The following is a 20,962-nucleotide window of genomic DNA, read 5'->3' on the forward strand; positions in this document are numbered from 1 at the left end:
TTGTTGCTGTTACACTACCAGGGTTGACTCAGGCTATCTTCCTTTTCTAACTTCCTTTTCTACCCATCTGCCTCTTGTGATGTGGTTTCTAAGCTTCACACCTCACTGACATTGCTTTAAAGTCAAGGGCAACTCCCCTAGGTTAAATCCATTACCCTTTCTCAGTTCTCAACTTTTAAGACCTTTCAATTACATTAACACATAGCTGGTCTGCAACTTAAACACCTCCCCCTGTTGGTTTGTAATTCCTTGGTTGTCCTCTATTTCTTTCACTAACTTGCTCTTACTCCTTTTCACATTACAAGACACTACTATACTCTAGTCTGGGCCTTGACATCTTCCCACCTCCCTCCTCTTCCTCCTCCTCCTCCTTTTTTTTTTTTTTTTTTCTCTCTAGACAGGGTTTCTCTGTGTAGCCCTGGCTGTCCTGGAACTTGTTCTGTAGACCAAGCTGGCCTCAAACTCAGAGATCCGCCTGCCTCTGTCCCCTGAATGCTAGGATAGACACATCCCTTTCTCTAACCCAGAAGCTATTTCCAATTGATGACCACTTACAAATGAAAAATTAGTTTTCTCAAACACAAACCACTTTTAAGAGAGGCTCCAAGCCCACCAGTAGATAGCCAACACAAAATGAACTCAACAGCATCTCTGGAGATTCTTAGTCTCATAATGTTGTGTTAGGGCATATTTTTTTTCTTTTTTCTTTTTTTAACCTCATAGGTCCTTTGTGCATGTATTATGGCTTCCAGTTTTGTGTTTTATGTATTTCTATGTGTGCTAATGTGTGTGTCTATGTATCTATGTGCTTCTTATGCCTCTTCTTCGGCTCTTTTCTTTGTTTTGTCCTATTCGAATTTGTTTTTGTTTTATCTTATTTTAATATTATTCTTTATTTTTATTCATTCATTCATTCATTCATTCATTCATTCATTCATTCATTCATTATTGGTCGGAACTGAGGACCGAACCTAGGGCCTTGTGCTTGCTAGGCAAGCACTCTACCACTGAGCTAAATCCCCTAATATTATTCTTTAGATGTCTATTTGTTTTCTAAGGAGAGATAGAAAGGATGTGGATCCGGATGGGAGGAAAAGTGGGGAGAAACTGGGAGAAGAAGGGGAGGGGAAACCATAATCAGAATATATTCTATAAAAAAAGTTATTTTCAGTTAAAAATTAACTCAGATAATTAATTAACTTCTAGCAAGAAGTTCTTAACCAACAAATTTGCAAGGATTTCCTATTTCTAGCTATTCAATTTGTAGAGAAATAGTGCTTTAGGAATATGGCGGCAATAAACCCCACAAGGCTATCAAAACTGGCTAATTTGTGTTTTCTTGAAAATCTAGAGATCTATTACTTTCTCTTTTAAAAAGGATTTACTTGTAATTATTTCTATGCTCATATGTGTCTTGTGTGGATTTGTACCCTTTTGAATGCAGGTGAGCAAGGAGTCCAGAAGGCGGCACTGGGTCCCTGAAGCTGTAGTGGCAGGCAGTTATTAGCTGCCTGATGTAGGGATGGGAACCAAACTCAAGTCTCCTCTTCAAGAACAGTAAGAGAACTGAGCCATCTTTTCCTTATTTTCAATTCCCATAACCACATCTTATATTTTTCCTAACAGTTATTTCCTTTAATTAGAATTAAGATATTATATAAAATAAAATCCTATTATTATTAAGTCAAGACTCCAGTCTGTAAACTTAGCTCTCACTGGCTCTTACCAATCTTTGATAAAGTGTAAAAATGGAAGGCCTATTAAGTAAACCCCCAAAAAAGCATTTAACATATTAAATGTACTATGTAATATGTGACTTCTAATATAACTTAGGTACAGGACCTACGTCGAGTTAGAATAGTCTAGGTTACCTTAATTTTATATATTGGTTCATAAAATAATTTGTAAAATCAAATTACATTCAACTTTAACATTGAGACATTTGTGAATATGAAACTACAGATTATAGGCCTCATTTTATTGTTTGTTTTTATAAGCACATAATCATTTCAAATTATGTGTTTGACAAAAATTAAGGAAATTGTTGCCTGTGGTATACTCTGGCAATTTAATTGTGTTCAGCAATTTCCCTTCGTTAGGCTGTTCACATCTGTTACTCTTCACTCAGTTCTAACTCTATGGAGCTACTGAAGCAAACTGTGTTCTAAGAAGTAAAATGAGGTTTTAGTTATCTACTTTGCTTCTTATGCAGACGAGGCTGGCTTTGAACTCAGAGGCTTTCCTTTGCCTCTAGAGTGCTGGAATTACAGGTGTGTGCCCATCTAGTTATAAACTTTTTAATTTTAAAGGTTATTTACCACTGGCTTCCATGTTCTAGTGTTCAACAACAATTTAAAGCAAATACTCAAAGTTTTCTAAAATTATGTATAACTCTTAAACCAAGAAAGTAATAACACAACAATAATAGAGATCAAATACAAGTTCAAAGATTTTTTTAATAAAACATAGGAGTAAAACAAACTTCTATGACTTTTTTTAAAGTAAGAAAATCCTCAAACATGAATAAAGTCAGCCACACACCTTATTTTGAACCCTGGCTCTATGATCCATGCTTTGTGACAGTGGAAATTAATTAGTCCATAGGCTATCTAGTACGTTTATAAAATTCTGGGTTAAACTGCTCTGCACAGGAATTACTAACTAAATGGAAAGGAACTCAGGGAATGGGTTTTTTTTGGGGGTGGGAGCAGGGGTGGGGATGGGGGTGGTTCGAGACAGGGTTTCTCTGTAGCTTTGGAACCTGTTCTGGATTTTGCTCTGTAGACCAGGCTGGCCTCAAACTCAGAGATCCACCTGCCTCTGCCTCCCAAGTGCTAGGATTAAAGGTGTGTGTCACCACCACCCAGCTGGGAATAGGTTTTTATTCCACATCTATCCTGTTTGCTTTGACTATACACAACACTTTTTTTATTCTATTGCAAGACTCTAGCAGTTACCACACAAAATGCACATTAGGAAAAAAATTTCCAATTTTGAACCATAATAGTAAATGGAGGCCTATAAAGATAAACATGTACAAAGAACATGATAGTGGCCCAGTTTCCAACCACATAGCATAGATAATTTTTGTCTTTAAAAAAAAAAAAATCTTTGTGTCTTTTACATCATGCCTTCCAATCCCACCTGCCTCTCCCCAGTAAAACAAGATAAAATTTAAGAGAAAAAGGGAAAAAATAAAAAAAGAAGGGGAAAATCTCATCATGGAAGCTGCAGTGTGGCACAGTGAGTCACGCAGTAAACCCTTTATCCATACATTTCTACACGCAGGCATTCATTGCAAAGAATCATTGGTTTGGTTCGAGCCCCCTGGTCTCTCTGCTGCACCATCCACACTGGGCCCTCACTGTGATTTTTTTCTGGATACCCAGTTGCTGCCCTGTGTCTTGGGGATCCTGCAGTCCTGGGTGCACAGGACTGACACCCTCCCCCACAACCCCCGTACTGCAGCAGAACACAGATGGAGTGGATGCTGGGGTGGGCCAACACATAAACCTGGTCCTGGGTCTGGGTAGTTGCAGGGTTGGTCAGCCCACCAGCTCTCCCCACCAGAGTTGTCCTGGCTAGTTCACCCCCTGCAATGATAAGCAAGGGGCAGGGGCAGTTCTCAGGCTTTCCCTTCCTCAGGGTTGGTTCTCCCACACCTACATTTTCAGGGCCAGCTCTACTGTGTTGCTCAGGCTAGGCATGGGCAACACAGTGCTACAGCTGATGAAGGCCAGGGACAGTTCTCCTGTTCTTATGACATCAGGGCCAGCTCTCCAACCTGCCTCAGATGTTGAAGCGGGGGCATCTCTCCCCTGCCTATGCTGCCACAAGACAGATGAGTAATGGAGACAGAGCTCCCATGCTCACACCATCAGAGCTGGCTCACCTACACCTCTGCCGAAAGGGTCAGCTCTACTGTGCTGCCCAGGTGAGATGCAGGGCCTGCTCTCCCAAGTGTTGCAGCTGGTGTGGGGCAGGGGCAGTTCTCCCATCTGACTCAGGCGTTGATGGGGGGGGAGAATCTCTCCCTCACCCATGACATAGATACTTTTTAAAAAAAATTTACATTACTTTAGCAAATCTATCTGAAAATATAATGGCTTCTCTCTCATGAGTCAAATTAAAGATGCAAGTTGAATCACTCTGAGGGTGAACTATGAAGTTAGAGTCATCAGTTTATTCATTTGTCCTACAAATATCTGAATATCTTCTCTTGTCAAAGTACCTGGCACTCTGTCTTCATCATACGTCTGTGTCAACAGAAAGGAAGACAATAACTCCACAAATAAAAATGGCACCTACAGAGTACTATAACTGTCCGAGATACAGTGTCCTCAGCTAGAGAGTCTCAGAGGGAGGCCACTCTAGACAGAATGATTAGGAGAGGCTTCTCTAGGAAGTTCCTATTCCGGCTGGGGAGAGAAGCATGTCAGCATGAGATAGCAGATACATGAAACCCAAAGAAGAACCAGGGGGCAGTGCACCAAGAATGAGCAAGGGGGTGGCACAAGATGTGTCCAAGCCTAAGGAGGAACTAGTATACAACACTGGGAGACTGGGGGAGCATTTAAAGGAGTAGGCATGAGACCTAATGAGATTGACATTTTATAAACTGAAAAATAATCAGAAACTTCTTTCAAAAAATAAGTTGCACAGGTGCAAACATTAAAGAAATGTAAGCAGTCCTGTAGGACTTGATGGCTGATGTGGAGCCACAGGAATTCAGTAACCAATACATACAGATTTACAGTTCATGTGAGGAAAGAAGCTAAATAGTAAAAAGCCCACCAGCACTTCAGAACTATCACAGAGGAGCTATCATTAAGCAATACTGGCTTATAGACAAGATGAGATAGTGTCTGAAACATAGTAAACTCTCATTGTAATTTCAGAGAAATAGCTGGGTATATTTACTGATTCTATGCAATAAAGTTTTATTATTTTAAAACTGTGTCTTAGGAGGTTATTTTGTTTAAAGCTAATGGAATAGTGTGGGAAAGTGCTACAATTCATATTTGATGATGATGTCATCTCAATAGTATTCAACATTCCAGACAATTCCCCCAAACAGGTATTTTTATCCCACTTATTTTTACCATCTCTATAGGACCTCAACGTCTGTTGTAAATTATTTCTGAGTAATGAATTTGACTGGACTGATAAATGAGTCACTTTAAACTGTACTGATGTGGTGTGCTATTTACTCAACTTATGGTAGTGTTATAATAATATTTATAAATGCAATCTGGTCACACTTCTAACATTTCTTTACACAGATACATACATTCATATAGCTATTTTGATAGGCAATTATTTCTTAAAAAGGGAAGAAATGTAGTTCAAATATTATGGTTTATCAAATCATGTAATTTTCAAGAATTAGGATCCAAATGTCAAACCAGGAGAATAAGATACTGATGAAAGAAACATGTTATTTTAACATTTGATCTCTGTATAAAAGTACATTTAAGTTAGATACATTTTTAACAGATAATCGAGATCTAAGGCATTGTCATTATTCACTCACAGATAAAAGAGCAGCACACACACACACACACACACACACACACACACACACACCCTTACTTTTCACTGAATTTGTCAGGTGAATTGTAAGGATGAGGCCATGCTGGGTTGGTTTATTCAGAAATGTGCATTGGGAAGGTAAGATTACAGATAGAGCTGGGCAGAGAAGGAACAGGTTTTCAGTGAAGCAATTGCAAACAAGTTAGCAGAACAGTACATGAAGGTTCCTGAGTAAAAGTGGTTAACAGAAAGTCTAGCCCTGTGTTTTCAAGCAACTTTACCCTCTGCTTTTCATTTGTTTCCAGGTTCAGTGGTGGGAAGGGCACAACTTATTAGGCAGGTTCTGAAGAATAAAGTATGATTCAATTCCAGAAGGAAGATAAAAGACAGACGGGTTACTTATGGCTAACATCTAAGCCAGGAGTAATTGAACAGACAGCTTTAAAACACCATCACTTAATCTTAAACACTGGGCTATGTTCTTAGCTCTTGGACAAACCAAATTTTGGAAGCTTCAGTTTCTAAGCATATCTAACTAGCAAAACCTATACATTTACCTTTAATTCAATATCAGTATTTCAATGGATCTCAGCTTTCTGAAGAAAAAAACCATGGCTTTCAAATTCTCCTCGGTGTGTTTATATCTTATTGAGTCCCTAGAATTTCAGTACAACTCCCCAGAGTACTTATGTGGTTCTGGAGTACATCAGATGTATTGCTGGAGCAGCCCTAAAGCCACTTCTCATCAAGCAGTGGGGCTAATCGTACAAAATCCTGGGCGGAAAAGACCCACTGCTAGAAGCTAGAAGAAAACAGATCAGATCAAAGGCTCACAGGAAGGATACAAAAAATAAAATGGCTCCAGTTTGGGCAATATTGAAGGATCTAATACAAGAACAGAGCCTGAGCTTTTACTCAGGGTAGCATCAGGAACTAAGATCTGGCATCTCATCTACCTACTGGGAATGTGTAGAGGAAAAGAAATACAACCAAATGAAAAGAACCTTGTAGTCATTCAACAAATATCTCCTTCTAACAGCAAAGAGGAACTGTTCATGTTTATACAACCTGGTCCTATGACCTTAGTCATGATGATCCTGACTACAGGAACAGATACAATTTTGAACGTTTCCTTTTGCAGCCTTTAAAATGTTAATGTTGGCAAAAGGACATGACTTCATAGAAGTGAATGGCAATTTAACTTCTGCATTAAGTGATGTCTGTAGGTGGTTAAAATGGTTAGTCTTGTAGCACTGTGATATGATGCTGTTGTGCCACACCCATAGCTATTCTGGGATGCACATGGTCCACAGCTCACAGATTTGGCACACCCAGTTTAGAGTGTGTCTCACTGTGTGTCTCCAGCTCAGTGTCCTACTCCTTGTTGCTTAGTCAGCAGCTCCAACTGTTTGGGACCCATCTTTCTAACCAATCTTTTCTGTCTGCTTTCCCCCTATTAGAAGCAACAGCAGAATTCGCTTTGTATGTTTGCAGACATCTGCACTTTTTTTTCTGAATGAACCTGCAACAGCAAGGGAATACATTTGAGTTTAAAAAAAAGCTCCATGGAAAATGCCCGTCATTGAGGAATGGGGTGGCCCTTGAGATTGGTGCGGCTGTTTTGTTTTTGTGAAAGCCCAGTTTTAGATGTTTGTCATATTACCCTGGCATTGTAGTCCTTTCTCTGTAGTTTTTCTTTTTCTTTTTTTTTTTGAGAATTTCATACAATATATTTTGACTGCTGGGCGGTGGTGGCACATGCCTTTAATCCCAACACTTGAGAGGCAGAGGCAGGACGATCTCTGTGAGTTCAAGGCCAGCCTGGTCTAAAAATTGAGTTCCAGGACAGCCAGGGCTGTTATATAGAGAAACTCTGCCTCAAAAAACCAAAACCAAACAAAAACCAAAAAATTTTAATCATATTTTTCTTCCTCTCCAACTCCTCCCAGACCTCCCTTCTTCCCCTCCTAACTTATGTTCTTCCTCTCTTAAAAGAAAAAAGAAAAAAAAAAAAAAAAGCAAAACCAAACCAAATGGAAACAAAATACAACAAACCAACCAACCAACCCCAGAGACTCTGGTTTGCCTTGGCAGCTTCTCCCAAGCACGGACCCTCTTCATCCTCTTGCTCTTTCCTTTTCTAGAGGGAGATAATTTCATGGTAAATCCAGTTTGTTTTCTAATTTTTATCTAATTAGTTTGATGACTTAATCATTATGAAATGTAAGCTGTAAAATTATGATTCCTTCATAATTTTGACTGTACATATAAAAACCTGACACTCTAAAATTTAATAAATATGGTAGGAATAAGTGTTTTATGAATAAAAAATTTTTGATAAGAGTTGAACTTATTTAGGCTAAAGCCTTGGGGAAATCCAAGCTTGCTCTATTTGAAATTTAAAGCCCACTCTGCACTGATTTTAAATCAGTTAAAAAAAAAAATCATGCAGATGCATACAAAGACTAAATTCAGAGTATCTTAAATTACTATGACTCAGCAGTTTGTGCTGTGAATGGAATAAAGTTTTATTAAATGTAGGCACCCCCATGGTACATACATAAAAGGCAGAAAAGATATTTTAACTGCTGAGAATAAGGAGTAAGAGTTGGAAGTGTAGTCTTCTGTCTGTATAGATGGGAAAATCCTAAATGAGAGGACAGTAGGGGTCAAGGAAATGCTATTCCCAAAGGGCAAACCAAAGCAGGGTCTAAATACTGGGTAAATTACTATTTGCAGAATGGTAGCTAAGGATTAACAGCTTTACTTGCTTGTTAACCAAGAGGTTTTTCAATTCACTTTATTAGAATGTGAGTGTGTGAGTGTGTGAGTGTGTGTGTGTGTGTTTGTGTGTGTGTGAGAAAACATTTCAGATTTTATATAGGAGAAAAAAATGAAAAGGTTTTTTTGTTGAACAACTGTAATACTTTTGACAAAACAGCAATTACATAAAGTAGTATTGCTCTTTTTTATTTAATGAAACAGGATCTCTTTCACTCTATAGTCCAGATTAGCCTCCACTTCAGCCTCCAAAATTCTGGAATTGGGGCATGAACCATTGCATTTGGCTTCTATATACTAGCAGTAGAAACATTTTTAGATACAGGTAGATTCTAAGAGAAAGAAATGTACACACATGTACAAATGTATTTTTTCTATTGCTTTAAACTCTGACCAGCTTAGTGCTATCAATCAAAATAAGACTTGGCTTATTAAGCAGGCAGAAAAGAAACATATATGAGTCACAATAAAGGTTATACTCAATGGAGTTTTTGCCTAGCATGCACAAGATCTAATTTGCTTCCCAGCATCTCAACAAAGATAATAATAGAAAATTAACTACAATTCTTGCTCTCTTTCAAGCTTTTACTTTATATATTTATTTCCTTTTTGATCTGCCACCACTTGTTCATTCATTAATATTGGCACCTTGCTAACTATCGCCATCTGCCAGCTACTCACCAAGCGCACACAGACATCTACTGTACACTTCAAACTGAACACATCCCAACAGAACTCCAGGTCATTGCCCCTGAGCCCGCACCCTCCCTCCCTTTCTGACATAGCCATGCACTACTTTATTTCTAAAGTTAGTCACTAGAATTCTTTTCTCTCTCTCAATCCAACCTATCAGCAAATCCACTCAACTTTAACATCTCACCATTATTATTTAATTCCATCAGTCCTTCTCTGGCATAGGCCACCACTTCCTTGCTCAAACTATTGAGATAATTTCTCAGCTGGTTTTCCTACTTTTGCTGGCCCTCAATCTCCCAGTTTTGATACAACAGCCACAGTGATCCTGTTAGTCTTTGGCTGATGCTCTTCCACTAGCTTATCATACTGGCTGATCACAGTTAAAATCTCTATATGATGCAACATTGAAAAATAGCTTAAAATTTGATTTAAAATAGACTAAGTCTCAAAATTATATAATATAACAAAATGTGATTAACTTCAGGTCAGACCTAAGATATGTATGCAAATTAATTACTGGTGATTATTTAAGCCAATTACTTTGAGGCAGGATTACATTCACAAGTTTGAAAGTGTAAGAGTCTAAGTATGCTCAGTGCAATATTACTCGAAATAATCAAAACCAAGTAATATTCTAAAAATCCATCAGTAAAGGAATGACATATAATAGAATTCCATGAAGCTGTTAAAAAGCATGATGTGTATGCATTAGCATGGAAGATTCTACTATGCCTCTTATGTACCCCGTTGCCTCTGAATTACCTTCTCATTGAAGCAACTTCTAGTCACCTTTCAAGAAGCTGATCCCAGAACATCATCATCTCATTTAAGAAGCTGTCTACCCTCTGCTAGGAATCAGGTTCTTAACTTGTTTGTTGAGTAGGATAAAGGACAAAATAAACACACACACACACATTAACACTTGCACACAAACATGGGGTGGTGCTGTTGCATGCCTTTAATCCCACTTGCACTTAGGAAGCAGGAGGATCTCTGTGAGTTCAATGCTAGCCTGGTCTACAGAGCTAGTTCCAGCTACACGAAAAGCTTATCTCCCCCCCCCCCCCCCAGCCAACTAACTTGAAATTTCATTATGAAAATCACTTGGTATCTACTTTGTTTTTGCTTTGAATATAATGTAATTTATTTGTATGCCACAGTATCTACTACTGATAAGGAACTATGACCTCTTTCAGCAATCTTAAACAACATTATATGGAAATGCATTGTAGCCGGAATCTTAAAGGTACTTGTTAATAAAAATCAAACCTGAGGCCAGTTATTGGGGTGAATGCTGGAAGATCAGAGAGACAGAACAGGCCACAGCTACCTCACCTTGCTAGTTCCTCAGGTGATCCTGTTTCCTCAGACTGGAAGCCTCTGAGTCCTCATCCGAATAGGTCTCAGCTGAACTGCTGCTCGAAAGCCTAAATGCTTAACCAGCCAAATGCTTCTAGTTCCTGGTCCTCACGCCTTACATATCTTTCTGCTTTCTACCATCACTCCCTGGGATTAAAGGTATGAGTCACCATGCTTGGCTGTATCCTTGAACAGATGGATCTCTGCCTCTGGAATGCTAGGATTAAAGGTGTGTGCTACCACTGTCTATCCTCTGTGTTTAATATTGTGGCTGTTCTGTCTCTGACCCCAGATAAGTTTATTAGGGTGCACAATATTTTGGGGAACATAATACTACTACAAAGCATTGCAATAAGGAGGTGTTTTTTTCAGTTTTAATATACAATTAAAACAACTGTCTTAGTCACTGTTCTAGTACTATGAAGAAACACAATAATCAAGGCAACTCTTATAAAGAAAGCGTTTACTTGGTAGCTTGCTTACAGTTTCAGAGGGTAGTCTATTATCACAGTGGAGAGCATGGCAGCAAGCAGGTAGGCACTGAGTAGTAGCTGAGGGCTATATCCTGATCCATAGGCAGAGAAAGAGAAAGACAGGGAGAGAAGGAAGGAGGGAAAAAGGGAGGGAGGGAGAGGGAAAGAGGCAGAGACTGGCCTGGTGTGGATTTTTTAACCTTCAAAACCCACCCCCAGTGACACATATCCTCTAACAAAGTTACACCTCCTAATCCTTTCAAACAGTTCCACTCTCTAGTGACTACCTATTCAAATATATAAGCCTATAGGGGCCACTGTTATTCAAACTACCACATACAACATACAGGTTACTTATTTGAGATGATTAATCTTGATTGTCAACTTGGTGAAATTTATAATCACCATGGAAATGAATCTTCTTTAGGCACATCTTTGGGAGATTATTTAGATTCATTTAATTGAAGTGGGGACCCACTCTGAATGTAGGCAGTGCTATCCTATGGACTAGGGCTTGAGAATGAATAAAAAGGGACAAGGGAGTCCGTACAAGGGTTCATCACTCTCAACTTTACAACAGCAGATACAAGGTTACAGGCTGTCTCAGGCTCCTGCTACAAGACATTCAAAACTTGCCCAACAATGGCTGAACCTTTGGACTGGGAGCCAAAATAAACTGTTCTTTAAGTTGCTTTTATCAGGGTTTTTGTTTCCCACAACAATGAAAAACTAATACACTATTGAAATTTTACACTTACATGTTTTCTAATACACACACAGAGGCATTATTTTTTTTTTTTAAATAATGGAGTTTAGAAGCTACCGATTTATAATTACCTAAGTTTAAACACAGAAGTAGTTTAAAAACACTTTTCCTTGTAACACAAATTGCTAAATGGTCTTATAATAAAACACCTGGAGCCAGATATTCGGGTGAAAGCTGGAAGATCAGAGGGATAGAATAAGCCAGCCACAAGTTCTTACTGCTAGGAAATACTCAGCCCAAGAGAGCTACTTCCTGTATACTCACCTTATATACCTTTCTGACCCCTGCCATGTTACTTCCTCTCTCCGCCCAGCCTCATCACTTTCTCTTCCCTCCCAGCTCTGTCACTTCCTGTCTGTCTGTACAGACCTCCAGACCTCTATGGTTAATGCTGGAATTAAAGGTGTGTGCTACCACTCTGGCTCTGTTCTCAGTGTGGCCTTGAACTCACAGAGATCCGGATAAATCTCTGCTTCCCAAATGCTAGGATTAAAGGCGTGTGCTACCACTGCCTGACCTCTAGGTTTAATATAGTGGCTGGCTTTGTCTTCTGATCCCCAGGCAAGCTTTATTTGCTAGAGCACAAACAAACTACCACATTTCCTATTACAATTTTATTTATTTAGTGTGTGCACATGCCATGTTGCATGTGGAGGTAAGAAGACAGATTAGAGGACTCAGTTCTTTCCGACCATGTGGGTCTTGGGGATTGAACTTAGGACTTAAGCCTTGGAGGCAGGTACTTTTACCTACTGAGCCCTCTCATTGGCCCTAAGAAACAAGTTTCTATCTGCATAGCTGATCTATAATGTTGTTCTTTTTTTTTTTTTTTCTTCCTTCCAGAAGATACATGTTAGGACTTGTGATGGCTACTCTTGGTTGTCAATTTGACTACATCTGGAATTGATTAAAGTCAGAGATTCTTTTTTAAAAATTAAATCTGAGGTGAGAAGATCTACCTTTAATCTGGGCCACACCTTGTGCTGGAAGCCTTTATAAAGGACATGGAAGAAGGAAGCTTGTTCTCTGCCTGCTTGCTCTCACTCTTACAGGCAAGTCCATTTCTTCACGGGCATTAGAGCCTGCTTCTTTGGGATTCTGCCACATACTGAAAACCAGCTGATACATCCAGTCTAGTGGACTGAACAACTGCTGGGTTCTTGAGCCTTCTGTTGGTAGACAGCCATTGTTGGACTAGCTGGACCACACTGCCTGTAAACCATAAATCCCTATAGAGAAGAGAATCTCTGTACAAATTCACCCTGTCAGTTCTGTTCCTCTAGAGACGCCTGGGTAATACAGGACTATGCTATTAGACAAAGGAGGAGGGGAGAAGAGGCCCACACTAACCTCAATCTTATCAAATACAAAAAATAAATAAATAAATGTCAAAAGCATGGTGAATATTTATTAAATGAAAAGAACTGCCAACCATCCAGTATTTTTAGAAGGACACCGTTCCAGTCTTCTACATTTAACGTCCAGATTGGAAGTTGCTGTTTCCTTGTCTGCTTCCTAGCCCCCCTTCCTGCTCACCCTAGACTCTCTCATCCTAACATCGGCTCTCCTTACTGTGTCACTTGTCTTCCTGAGACTGTCACTTGCAGTTCCATCAGCACACACTCACACTCAAGACAATTCCTGGCCCTGCTCGGACCACCTGAAAACTTCTGAGGTTTCCCTCTTGATGTTTAACATGTGAAGTATAAAATACAAATTTAAGTTCTAGTCCAAACTCTGACCACAAACTGGGTTTACTCCATCATTTAAAAACATGTTTTCATCAAGATAATCAATGGTCATTAATCATTACCATATTGAAAATTTCTATACTTTTCTATTATTTTGTGGTGCTGAGATTAAACTAAAACCTAGGGTCTTATACACACTAGGCTAAATCATTATTCTCTCTAACAAAATCTTATTCTTTTCTCTAAAATCTGATTTGTCATCACACATCTGTAACCCCACACGATAATTTCAGGCACTGCAAATCACTTAGTATTTAGAAAGTTGACTCTACCCCTCTTGTTTTTGCAAACACTATAAATAGTTCAGCATGGTGGCACACAGCTGTGATCCCAACACTCGGAAGGTTGAGCTGTCTACTCAGCTCCAGGCCAGTCCAAGCAACACAGAGACCTTATCCTTAAACCAAACTAATGAAGTACAAGAAGACCAAATCAAATAGTCTAGCAGGATGACTGTACCTACATTCTGTGACAGAGTATTAATATGTCTAATTAATACCTCTAGGGTTGGCTAATTAGCTTTTCCTTAAAATTTACACTCAAGTTCCCTTTTTAGTCTTAATATGACATCATAAATGCAGACTGTTTCAAGAATTAAAAAAAAATGGTAAAGTTTTAACTGAAACTCCAAAGAGTTATCAGTCTTATGTAAAAACCATGAACAAGTCCTCAAACTAAGGAGAAAGAGGTAATAATAAGACATTTAGTATTTAGGTTTTCCTTAGTGTCACAAAAAAAGATAATTAAACTTAGGGGTTAAAAAAAGATGAAGGCAACCTATACTTGATAATAGAAAAGTCTATTGTTGGCGGCTGTTACCATCAGCTTTAAAAGCACACAGTAGTTTAAAAACAATTTTTGATTTTATTTTTTTCTTTTCTTTTCTTTTCTTTCTTTCCAGACAGGGTTTCTCTGTGTAGCTTTGCGCCTTTCCTGGAACTCACTCTGTAGCCAGGCAATTATATTTTTATTTACTCATTCTGTGCATGTATATATGGCATGTTGCATGTGGAGGTCAGGATAACTTATCTTTTACTATTTTTTAGTTTCAAATATTCCTTTTTACCAAAATACAAGGACTGATTTAAATTAGAGTGTCCCCGTCAGTTGTAGTAGTACACACTTTTAATCTCAGCACTCGGGAGGCAGAGGTAGGTAGATCTCTGAGTTTGAGGCCAGCCTGGGCTACAGAGCAAGTTTGAGGACAGCCAGAGCTACATAGAGAAACCCTGTCCCCAAAACCAAAGCAAGCCAACCAAATTAGAGCATCCCTGTTTAACTCCACAAAGATTTCAATTAACTTTTACAAAAGGTCACGAACAAAGAACACATCCATATTCTAGACAGGGCCTTGGGGATGTCTGAAACAAACTCCCGCTCCTTCTGTCATATCACAATTCAGTAGCTGCTCTGGCAGTGAAAATGGTTTTGGACTTATTCCGTACGATGTGCTGCAATCTCCAGTGTGCCCCCTGTGAGGAGCCTCCTCATGTGGTCTAGTGCTAGAGCATGAGGGATCCCTGAAAACATAGCTAGGTTTGCTTCAGCACCACACAAGAGCTTTGCCCTGTCTGCTGCTTGCCGAGAGGGCAGCAACCTCAGTCACAGTTCGAACCTGGCTGTTTGGAACTCTCCAAGGTTCTGACATCTCATGGTGGGCTAGCATCCTCAGAAGCAGCAGAGGAAAAACTGAAGTCCTAGGCAAACAGGAAATCAGTGGTCCTTGGTCATTTCTAACTTTCTATTCTCATGACTCACATCCAGTTATAACCCATCCCTGCTTTATATTTGCCTTATGGGCTCCTGGTGTACACCAAATCCTGTCAAAATACCCCAATCTATTCTTACTCCAACTATTTCTCACATCCACTACTTCAGAATTAGAGTTCAATAAGTTTTAGAAGAGAGTTTTTCCTCATTTTGATTGGCATAGCAGGGCTACTGCAATTGGAAAAAATAAAATTATAAATTCTTAGGCCTGCTTCTTCCTTCCTAAAAAGTGTACTAAAGGCCCCAAGCTAAGGGAAAGTGGGAAAAGATAAGGATGATGTGATTAGCAGTAGTAACAGTTTTCCCTTTCCTACCTGCCCATCTAAATCCAGGTAGCAGAGCAATAAGAAGCAGCCTACAGTGTCCTGCTTGCTAGTCTATTTGTTTAACAGGAGGTATGTATGTGGGGGTGAGGATGGAGTAGAAGGTGGAATAATGTATCAAAGAATTGTCAGAATCAACCCCAAAAGAACTCTTGACTTTTTTTTACTCTTCCACACCCCAGTCTGCCCAGTACCAAGTTCATGGTGCACCAACATTTTCCTATGAGGAGACATAGTCAGAAGATGTTATTTTCCCCAAGAAATTTACAAGTCTTTCAAAAAATAGTTTCTCAGAGAAACAAGGAAAGGGCAAGGCTATGGAACTAGCCAGGAACTAAACTGATTAGGAGTTTTTGCACCAACTAGATGGAGAAAGAGCAAAATGCATTGCATGGTGTTTCCTTGGTCCTAGCCTATTTTTCCTCTACTTTCTCCCTGGGAGGTTTATACAGTGGTTCTAGCACAGGACCTACAGTTACAATGCCTGGTTTCAAATTCAACTGCCATCACTGGTTAGCTGTGTGAATGGGCAGGCTACTACCACTGCACACACACTACAGATAACTATTTCAAAAGGCTTTATGGAGAATTAAGTAACTAAGGTTAAACAGTTAAAATAAAACCCAGAACACAGTGTGATGAGTACCTATTTACTCTTACATTCAAAATTCATCTCGAAGCTGACTGCTTCCTTCCCCTGCACCACTATTTTCTGAATGCAGGCCACTGAGACTTCATGCTTGGATCTTGGCAATGGTCCTAAACCAGTGGTTTCCAACCTGTAGGTTGAGACCCCTTGTGGAGGACGGGTGTCGAATGGCCCTTTCACGGGGCTGCCTAAGACCACTGAAAACACAGATATTTATAGTACGATTCCTAACAGTAGCAAAATTAGTTATGAAGTAGCAATGAAAATAATTTTATGGTTGGGGGAGGTCAGCACAACATAAGGAAGTGTATTAAAGGGTTGCAGCATTAGGAAGGTTGAGAACCACTGCTTTCTCTCTCTCCGTTTCAGCCTGTTTTCCAAACACAAGTCAAAGTGATTACTGAAAATGAAGTACCCTATCATGCCATTAATTAGACCAAAATTCTTCACTGGCTTCCAGCTGCACTTAGTATAAAAATTTCAAGTCATCCTACAGGATCTAATCATTGCTCATCCCCAATCCTCCCTCCTTATCTCTTTGGCTACTCCTACTCTGTCATTCTGGGTTCCTACCTCAAAGTCTTTGCTGTGCTTAGAGGTTAGAGGCTCACATTGTTTTCTTCCTTAGAGATTCAAGTCTGTAAATCAATTCATCAGAATGTTGCTCTAAGCATCATTATGTGGACCCTACTTTTTTCTTGCTTAATTCTTGTTAGCATTCTTAAACTTTTTTTTTCTTCTTTTTTCCTCCCTTTTTTGGTTTTTCGAGACAGGGTTTCTCTGTGTAGCTTTGCACCTGTCCTGGAACTCGATTTGGAGACCAGGCTGGCCTTGAACTCACAGAGATCTGCCTGGCTCTGCCTCGGGATTAAAGGTGTGCACCACCATGGCCCGGCATTCTTTATCACTTGCCATGTTATATGTTTGTTTTCTTTTGTCTATCTACCTATCTATATAAACTTCAAGGGGATAATGATTTTGAGGAGCTAAGTTTCATCCTCCCTCTCACCCCAATCCTTAGGTCTAGAACAGTACTTAGCATACTGTAAAAGTTCAATAAATACTGTGGCTGCTTCCTGCTGAGCTACTCCTGGCCTGGTTCCAGAGAGCAGCACCTAGCCCTAATCCATCCTTTGTTTTACCAACACCTTTTGTTTCTCTTATTGCCCTATGTGAATCTTGTCTGAGAGTCAAGGATCAGAAAGTCTCCCAAGAATCAAAGGCCTATGCAAAACTTGGTTCAGGAAACCCAGAAAACCATGGTACCTGAGAAATCAAGGAATTTGCACTTGGCATTTTATCTCTGAGAGCAGCTTTCAGGTTGCTTTGAAGGTATGGAAATGAACTAGCTAAACTGTAATTAGAGAGAAGTAAAAATGCCCTAGGCAAAGGGAAAGTGCTTCAGTCCTTCTGAGGCTGGACCCACCTGCAGCCATGAAAGGCTAAATTCATTTTTTAAAAAATTATATTTGTGTTTTAATTTTACACATCAACCATGGGTTCCCCTGTCCTCCCCCCTCCCGCACCCACCCTCACCTTCCCCCATCCCCTCCCCTCCAGGGCCAAGACTCCCCTGGGGATTCATTTAAACCTGGTGGATTCAGTACAGGCAGGTCCAGTCCCCTCCTCCCAGGCTGAGCAAAGTGTCCCTGTGTAGGTCCAAGGTTCCAAACAGCCAGCTCATGCACCAAGGACAGGTCCCAGTCCCACAGCCTGGGTGTCTCCCAAACCGTTCAAGCTATTCAATTGTCTCACTTATCCAGAGGGCCTGTTCCAGCTGGGGGCTCCACAGCCTTTGGTTCATAATTCATGTGTTTCCATTCGTTTGGCTATTTGTCCCTGTGCTTTTTCCAATCTTGGTCTCAACAATTCACGCTCTTACAATCCCTCCTCTTTCTCGACAATTGGACTACTGGAGTTCCACCTGGGGCCTGGCCGAGGATCTCTGCATCCACATCCATCAGTTATTGGATGAGAGTTCCAGCTTGACTGTTAGGGTGTTTGGCCATCTGATCACCAGACTACGTCAGATCAGGCTTTCTCTCGACCATTGCCAGCAGTCTACAGAGGATGTATCATTGTGGATTTCTGGGGACCTCTCCAGCACTCTGCCTATTCCTGTTCTCATGTGGTCTTCATTTATCATGGTCTTTTATTCCTTGTTCTCCCTTTCTGTTCTGCTACACAACTCCATGGAGGCTACCTAGAAAATGGGACTCTAGGAAAGACACAGGGATTGCCCAATGACAGAGAAATGGATGAGATCTACATGAACAACCTGGACGACAGTGGGAGTAATGAAGGGCAAGGTTTGAGGGAAAGAAAGCTTAGGGGAGGAGATCCCAGCTGGATCAAGAACAGAAAGGGAAAACAAGGAATAAATTCATTCTTAAGATGCTTCTGAGTCTTCTTTCCATAGATCTGCGTGAACCCACACATCTGTGCCGTGACATACAGTGACATTTCTCAAATTATTTAATGAATAAATATTTACTGTTATAGTGCCTAGGACATGTTCTTTATACTATATTATTCTAACTGCTCCCTTTCTTCTGTTTACTGTTCGTCTTACACACGTCTAGATCCTTTAACTATACACTGCTTTCATAATGTACTTCTTCTGTTCAAGAACACTGCTTTTTCATCTAAGCAGGCCCTGAGTGTTCTTGGAAGATAGATGCACATGATCTGGGAGATTAATGCAGTTTGGAAAACACAAGGTAAAAAACATCTTTTGTTATTACTAGGGGTTTTTCAGTCTTTAATTTATCCATATACAGTGTAATTCTCTACTTGTGATGATAGAATCCTTTGCAAGGATCAGGTTAAGAACTGGCTGGACATGGAACACATCATAGGAAATACTAGCTCACAGAAATATCAACTGTCATTTTCAAAAGTGACCATCAGCTGGGAGTGGTGGCACATACTTTTAATCCTAGCACTGGGAAGGCAGAGGCAGGAAGCTCTCTCAATTTCAGGTAAGCCTGGCTTACACAGAGAGTTCTAGTCCAGCCAGTACTATATAGTTACACCCTGCTTCCAATGAATGAATGAGAAAAAAAGTAATCATCAAACCGGGGTGTGCTACAAGAGTATAATCCCAATCCTCAGAGAGCAGAAGCAGAATCACACAAGCTTCAGTCCAGCCTGGGCCACATGAGATCCTTTCCCAAACAAAAACACAAAAACAAAATAACAATGACAATAAAAACAAAATAAAAAATAAAGTAACCACCGGGCTCTAGATGAACCCAAAAAGATCTTGGTGTATAGTTGAATTTCTAAACAGTCTTATTAAATAAGAAACACAGAGCCAAATACAAGGGTAATAGCCAAAGAGACCAAAGAACTAGTGAAGAGCCACGACTATCTTATCTTACCACCTCGCCACCCTCATTTTCCCAGAGAGAGCTTCTTCCTGCCTGACCTGCGCTTTTACTGCTTTCCCATTCTGCCTTCTCTAAGCTCAGCCATATGACTTCCTCGTCACTGGCTGTCTATATAGACCTCCAGTTCTCTATGGCTGGTACTGGGATTAAAGGTTCATGTCCTTGACCACACAGAGACTGCCTGCCATGTGATTGAATTAAGGGCACGGGTTACCACCGCCTGACTTCTGTTCCTGGCTTGCTATGACCTCTGATCTCCAGGCAAACCTTATTTATTTATTTAATTTTTTTTGGGAGACAGGGTTTCTCTGTGTAGTTTTGCGCCTTTCCTGGAACTCGCTTTGGAGACCAGGCTGGCCTCGAATTCACAGAGATCCGCCTGCCTCTGCCTCCCGAGTGCTGGGATTATAGGCGTGTGCCACCACCGCCAGGCCTGAACCTTATTTATTAACATATAAATAAAGTATCACATTTCAGCGCAAACAAAATATCACCACATTGGTGCTCTTCCTGCAGCCTCTACATTTTGTTGCTTCTCCTTCTTACCAATAAGGGTTACTAAGATACCAATTAGGAATGGACTTCCCAGCATGAGCAATGCCCTGAATTTAATCCTAGGACCACTACCCCTGCAGACACCCCACCTAAAACAAGAAAAAAAAATCAGGCCCAAATTAGAAATATATTATTACAGATCTTTGAAAAGAGAATTTCTAACCTACTTTAATTTCCCTTTGTCCTTCACAGTCCTTTTTATTTGTTTTGAGAAGGTGTCTATGTAGCCCCAGAACTTGCTATGTAGATGAAGATGGCCTCAAACCTACGGAAACCCCATGCCTCTCCCTCCTGAGTGCTGGGAGTAAAGATGTGCACCACTATACCCAGCCCTCCTCCATAGTTTTATTTTTCAATGAGGTTGTAGTTTGAATTTTTTGCTTATATACTCTATCAAAGTAATGAGGGTGAATGCAGATACTCAGTACTTTTAGACTCATTCCAATAACCAGTGTGCACAAATTTAACATGATTGCAGACCTTGCAAAAATTGACTCCTTTCTAAAAGTTAAAACTCAAAGTCATATTAGATTATATGGATTGGATATTAAATATAGGATGAAGTTTTAGAAAATTATGTCTTAATTCATACTATTTCCTTGTATGGTATGCTCATTATGAGCAAAGGGCTTTGCATAAATTACACATTTTGCAAAATTGTCATGTGACTGATATTTTTATGTAAAACAGTAAGATGTACTATCACTAAAACCAATGCCTTACTATGAAAAAAAATCTGTGGAAGAACTGTGTCTTTAAGAACACAGAAGGAAGATAAGCCAGAAATGGCACATGCCTTTAAACCCAGTACTTGCGAAGCAAATCTCTCTGTAGGTTAGAAGCCAGCTTGGTCTATATAACAAATAGTCTAGGCCACTCAGGGCCAAACACTGTGACTCTGCCTCAAAAATTAAA

At 39.9% G+C, this 20,962-nt stretch overlaps 1 protein-coding gene across 3 annotated transcripts in view; it reads right to left on the minus strand.

The window, feature by feature from the left end:
* Positions 1–20,962, minus strand: part of Sik2 (salt inducible kinase 2) — a 109,627-nt gene that overhangs the window by 45,305 nt on the left and 43,360 nt on the right. The window lies entirely within an intron of this gene.

The sequence above is a fragment of the Onychomys torridus genome, chromosome 7 (assembly GCF_903995425.1).
Source record: "Onychomys torridus chromosome 7, mOncTor1.1, whole genome shotgun sequence".
NCBI lineage: Eukaryota > Metazoa > Chordata > Mammalia > Rodentia > Cricetidae > Onychomys > Onychomys torridus.